Below are 6,784 nucleotides of genomic sequence, written 5' to 3' on the forward strand. Positions count from 1 at the left end.
ATACCTGACCAATCATTTTGTGCTCGATTCGTATATTTTTAAATGCCTTGTTAATTGTCTCTTGGTAATGAACGAAAAAAATGACATGGCCATACATTGCTTCATTCGCTTCTGGCTGGGGTTCGGCATAGGTGGGGACTACCCTCTCTCGGCCTTCCTCTTCCAAAATCAGCTTCGTTTCCCATTAACTGGTTTGCAAACACTTGCAGTGTAAAGCCAAGCCACAGTGGAACTCCAGGCTCTTGGTACTAGGAACACGAAGTGCAAGGAAGCCTTCCTCACGACTCTCTGTTTATCTCTGTTTTTTGAATAAAAAAACAGAGGTCGAAAGAGGAGGAGTGGGAGAGTGATGGAGGGAAACAGGACAGATGCTAAAAAACACGACCTCCCTCACGACTGGGCTGCAGATTCAAGCTAAACCCATCATTATTGCCTCTCTTCTTCCTCTCCTCCTCCTTCTACGTCATCATTCCCACACGAATTCTGCATGAGCATGCCACGGTGACTGTAACCGTCGAGTTCTGCATATGCATGTCACTGTGAACAGAGCCAATGAGTGGCAGTCGCGGCCAAGGACCTGACTGTTTTATCTCCAACCTGTTCTACCCTTGGATGGAGGAGAGAGAGGAGAGACTCCATCGTTTCACTCCGGTGACCTGACTGTGTCGCCTCCGACGGTTTTAGCCTTCTCGAGTTTGCATCCCCACAAGACTCTTCATAGGTCTCCAAGATCAAGGTTGACGGAGATCACTGTCTTTGCGCTGGTTCAGGAAATCAGAGCAGGAGAGGGAGGGTGAGAGAGAGGGAGGGAGAGAGTGGGGGAGGAGAGAGGGAGCAGAGGAGACGCCGGGAGGATACAAAACACTCCACCCTTTTTTTTATTAAGTTATTTTTATCAACTTAACAAAAATATAAAAAATAAAAATATAAAAAATTTTAAATATATTTTTATATAATAAATTTTAAAAGTAATATCATAAGTTTTTTATGATGGATAATTTTAAAAATAATTTTTAAATATTATTTAAAAAGTTATATCGTAATTTATAATTTATAAATAAATTAAATATATTTTTTAAAACATGTTTTATAAATGAGACTGTGAAAAGTATTAAAAAAAAATTGTGGGATCCACTAACACAGTAAATTGGGAAGAAAAATGGGAGAAACACTTAAGTAGATTAGATATACTATATTATTTATGATCTATTTAATTAAAATATTTTTAATAATTTAAATAAAATTTTATATGACATTCTTTAAATTGATTTTATTTTTATAACAGAATGTTAATTTAATTTCTTACCTTTCTTTTTCTATTATTATTAATATCAAAATCAATTGATATTTAGTACTATTTAAATATCATATTTTTATTGAACAAACCATAAATGACATGATACATCTAATTTATTTAATTACTTCTTTAAAAAAAAATAAAATGAGAGGAGAGATAATATTTAATATTGAAAGACTGTATTCACTTACAATTAAGTTTAGGATATTTAGTGACTTTTTCACAAAACTAGTCTTAACTTTTTTAAATTGAAAAAATATATATTTTGGTCCTTATATTTTGTTTGTGTTTTATTATAGGTTCATATACTTTTTTTCTAGTATTTTGGGTCTTTATACATTCATTTTTTAAAATTTTAATCCTTAAATGAACAAAGTGTAAAAACTTTGGATAAACGTAAAATATTAAAAAATAAAAATATAAGAATTTAAAATATAAAAAAAATACTGAAACTTATAATAAGATAAGAGCAAATTGTAAGGATTAAAAAATATATTTTTTCTTTTAAATTTTTCCATACTGGTGCACATCGTTGATACGGTGCTGTGTCATCTGGATAGAAACTCTAGTGTAGAAGAATTGTATTATTTTCCCCCGTCCCATTATCTGTTTGCTCATCAGGTCACTCCAACGTATAGTGGGAATTTTGCGGGTACGACGCAACACGCAACTGCACGCTAGCGTTAAAGATAGCATTATCAAAATAAAAGTAAATCTCTTGTCACATAAAATTCAACTCAATATTCCGCAATCCTTTACTTGATTCCGCTCTAATCATACAACTCAATCATTGTTCATTAGCCAACGGCTGCTTCCAGGTGTGCTCGCTCCGGCTTTCGTGATTCGCACGTACAGACATTGTTCTTCTCGATCCTCTGGAAAGCATACTAGTGCTCTCCTCATCGTCTAACAATCCTGCTTGAAAAATTTCAGTGGAATTCCATCCAATTAAATTAAATTAAGATTAAATAATGGAAAGGCGTGATTAGTCTTTATTTGTACTTCCTCCCGTTCTATATACTCTTAAGTTACCTAGCAGAAGAAATTCATAATCTTTTTACGAAAAGTAAAAAATGAATAGTAAAAGAGAAAATATTTTAAAAATGATGATGCATTTGTAAAGGTAAATTATAATTTTTTAAATAATATCAATAATTTAATTATTTTTTATATTTTTAATGAAATAGTTAAGAAGAACTTATAAATAGTTAATAATTTTACTCTTAGAATTTCCTAGAAGGAAAGAAATTGAGCAAAGTAAACAAACTTTAATAATACAAAATGGATAATGCGCCTTTTGCGACCCAATCAACAGGGGCATGTGGACTGTACTGTATATTCGCAAAAGAAAAGAGTTCGACGAGCGCACGCATCTAAAAGGCCAATTAACCGAATTATTATTATATTATTATTATTATTACTCCTGGTCGACGGCTATGACCTTTCTCCTTGTCTCTCTCTCGGAAGCTGAGCATCCTGTCTTGCTTTCTTCTCAATCGTTTTGCAGGTCGAACAAACAGCTCAACAACAAAAAGCTGTCAGAAAACCAGAAGCTCCTCAATCGTTTTGACCTTCCTTTCTTCTTTCTCTAGCTGTTGCAGCCTCCATTTGCAGGTAACTTACTCTCTCCTCTCGCTGTTCATCTGCTTTCTACTGATTGAATCGAACTCAAACATATCGCAATGATCGCCGACACGTGATTTTGCCGTCCCATTAGCTTCGATCTTGTTTTTGAAGAATTTGCTTACGATATCTTGAGTCTGAATTGACGTCAAAGTAAACTCGATGAAGTTTTGATGTTGTGATTTAGATTATCCTGAGCAGTGTTGTGACTTGTGAACTTGTGGTCTGTGCGTATTAAATACGTGATTAATTCGCGAGGAAAATTTTAGCTATTGAGAAAAGTGGTTCGGATCCTTCCGAAATTCTAGCACGAGACTTTTAACTAAATTTCCTTTTACAAATACCTGAGATCAGAGTTCAAACTAGAAATGTCAGCTTAGCTACGTTTATATAGCGTAGCAAATGACCTGTAATAAACTTCTCAAGCGCAACATTTTTCTACTTGTTTGTTCTGCCTGCTTGGGAAGTTAGCTTGAGTGACTTTCCCCCGAAAAAAATTTTGCGTTTCAATTTGAGTTCTGAAACAAATTACTTAATAGTTTGACATGTGATTTCTCTTAGCAAAATGAGTCGTCATAAAGAATTCTGACCCGAATCAGGCTCGTCTTTGTGAAAAAGATTTGTGGCATGGAATCTTTCTGTTTAAGCTAACGTGAATATTTTCAAAATATGCCAGATGATCTCACTCAAATCCTGTAACTTTTCTTTCAATTTATCCAATTTAATTTATTTATTCTTGCAACGGGCAATTCTCACAATTGAACTCTTCTATGGTCTTATTCTCCCTTTTTAAATTCGTTTTGTTTTTTCCCGACCTATTTTATTTATTTACTTTTTGATACAGGTTAAAGAAGGCTTTTGCTATTATGGGTAATGCAGAGTCAGTGCAAGAAGAATCTCAGGATTATCTTTTTCGTGGATCGCCTTCATATGCTGGGAGCTCACTGAATACTGGATACGAACATGAATATACTGCTTCTTATGCTGGGACAGGGAGCTCAGTTAATACTAGCTATGAGTTTCAACAAACTCCTTATGCAGAAACTGGGGTTTCAACAACTACTAATTATCGACACAAACAGCAACATCGACATAAGCAGCAACCCACGCACATAGCTGACAATTTCAGTTCATTAGATGAGGTGTTTGCGGTTACTTTTGCTCACTGATTTGAGGAAGATAACCTGTATTAATTTCGGGATTACTTAGAAAACTTTTTTCTGATGCATGTATGAGAAACCTGTGAATCAATGAGTTTAACTCGGTCACATGTTAGGAAATCCTTGCAGCGCTTCCAGATGACCTCATGATAAACGTAGGTATTAGAAGTTATAATTATAGGCATTAAATAGGGTGCGACAACTTGAGAAGCATAAAAGGAGATGGCTCCACACGGAGAAGTTTATCTTGGTATAAACACAGTTAAATAACTGATAATATCACTATTAGGTCAGTTTGCTATGAAAGAAAGCTATAGGTACTGTGCTACTCTATAATTTTAGATTTTTTTTGAATATACTTGGGATTTTAATTATAACTTCTGTTGCACCTTCTTCCTACTAAAGAACATGACACACGTATTTCAGGTTGTATCTGCTTTAAGAGAAGCTGGTTTGGAATCTTCAAATTTGATACTTGGTATTGACTTCACCAAAAGCAATGAGTGGACAGGTTATTCATTTTAAATAAGGACCTAGTAATGCATATCCATTTACTTAGAATGAATGTAGAGAGTCACAGCTTGATAATTGCAGGCAAGTACTCGTTTAACCGGAAAAGCCTTCATTCTATTGAAAACACTCCTAATCCATATGAGCAAGCAATTTCTATCATTGGCCGTACTCTGTATTCTTTTGATGAAGACAATCTCATACCTTGTTTTGGGTTTGGAGATGGTGAGTAGCTGATCATGACGTTAATTTTGGATAAAAAGATAGTATATTTTTCCCCCCATTGATTTCAATTAATATGCTTTTGTAGCATCTACGCATGACCAGTATGTGTTCAGCTTCTATCCTGGTAGTCGTTATTGTCATGGTTTTGAGGATGTACTTGCACGCTACAGGCAGATTGTTCCATGCTTAAAGCTGTCAGGTTTGTTTTATAATGGACTTTCCTTTCTGCATTTGTACAGTTTAATTACGTTGAGATACTTGTAGAGGGAGAGAAAGATAATTGCTGTATGACCTGAAAGCAGGTTATGAGTTCAAAAATTGGAAATCCTCTGAACTGAGGTCTGTCAATATCTGATTGTAGTTAGGAACAAAGACCCAAATTTGAGAAAATAGAACCTGTTTGAAGCTATGCTAATTTGGTACTTCATGTATGTTTAAACGTGAAATTAGAAAAGCTCATTAAACTATAGACACTTGTTGACCTCTCACTGGTAAATGTCTTTTATAATGTATAACTTTTCACCCTTCTTTTAAATCCTTAATTGGCAGTTTTCTGGAAGCCGAACTCCCTTCCCTAATCTCTGTTACGAGTCATTAGATTCCTAAAGCATATAGCTATCTCTTCAAATTTTTCGTCAGACCTTAACTATGAAAGTTCCCTCCCTTATCCATAGGTCCAACATCTTTTGCCCCAGTAATTGATGCAGCAGTTGACATCGTGGAGAAAAGCAATGGTCAATATCACGTTCTTGTCATTATTGCTGATGGACAGGTTTGCTTTTTCTTTTTCAATCACTCTTCTGTTCCCGTAATCTTTTTTCATGGTACAATTTTAATGGTCCTTTTTCTTAATTCTCTTGTTTCTGAAATGTCTTTAATAGGTTACTAAGTCCTGGAGAGCTCAGTCCACAGGAACAAGCAACTATTAGTTCCATTATTTCTGCAAGGTAAGGCAATTTCCTCCGTAGCTATTTCTTTGATGTTGTTCACGGTAGCTCTCTTTGATGAGGAGCTTTTATGATAATCAGTCACTATCCTCTCTCAATTGTTTTGATTGGAGTTGGAGACGGACCATGGGATGAGATGCAGCACTTTGATGATAACATTACTCAGCGCCTATTTGACAACTTCCAGGTATTTCATACTTCTATGGCCATTGGCAAAATACAAGTGTGTTTCTCATGACTTTGTCATTTGAGAAGAATTCTTGTTGTTAAGTTTGACGGTATAGAATCAAGTAACTACGTTATTTCATTTTTAACTCTAACACCTCTTAACATCACTGAAAGACTGAGAATATTCTTATATTTAGTGCGTTCAGGCTTCTACCTCATGCCCTTTCTTAATTAAGTCCACTCCATCTCTAGGTTCGGGGGCAGTATGTCTCAATCTTCATTGATGTTTCCCTCCAAGGACATATCCTGTTAAAAAATCATATTTAATAGTACAAAAAGTGATGAATGAGGTTTGAGAATTGATGTCAATGAAGGAATTGTGAGTCGTTTAATCTTTATACTTGAAAAGTGGTAGGTTTATATCTCAATAAACGCTGGAAATTTCTTTAGCGTTCAATGTTCAAGGGTACCAACTTTGGTTTTGTTCTAATGATTATATTCTGCATGTTGTTTAATGAGATAATAGTAACGAAGTCTTCCTTTATCAGTTTGTGAATTTCACAAAGATCATGTCTGAAAACAAGGAGGCATCAAAGAAGGAAGCAGCATTTGCACTTGCTGCCCTTATGGAAATTCCAAATACAGTACCGGGCAACCCTAAACTTGCCACCCGCCGAGTATGACATTGATTACAGTTTTGATGTATCATTAAAAAAAGCTATAATTAAGGATGACTAAGCATCTTTTTCTCCTGTTGCAGTGAACAATCAGTAGGTTATCGACGTAAACAGCCCCGGCCCCCACCCAAAGAAGTAATAGATCATGACAATGAAATAATGGCAGCTCCACACACG

General features: G+C 35.2%; 1 pseudogene; it reads left to right on the forward strand.

The window, feature by feature from the left end:
• Positions 1–2,698: 2,698 nt before the first annotated feature.
• On the forward strand, positions 2,699–6,769 carry LOC129300456 (E3 ubiquitin-protein ligase RGLG3-like; annotated as a pseudogene).
• The last annotated feature ends 15 nt before the right edge of the window (positions 6,770–6,784 follow it).

This window comes from Prosopis cineraria, unplaced genomic scaffold, assembly GCF_029017545.1.
Source record: "Prosopis cineraria cultivar Desert tree isolate PC_DT_omini unplaced genomic scaffold, ASM2901754v1 PC1599, whole genome shotgun sequence".
NCBI lineage: Eukaryota > Viridiplantae > Streptophyta > Magnoliopsida > Fabales > Fabaceae > Prosopis > Prosopis cineraria.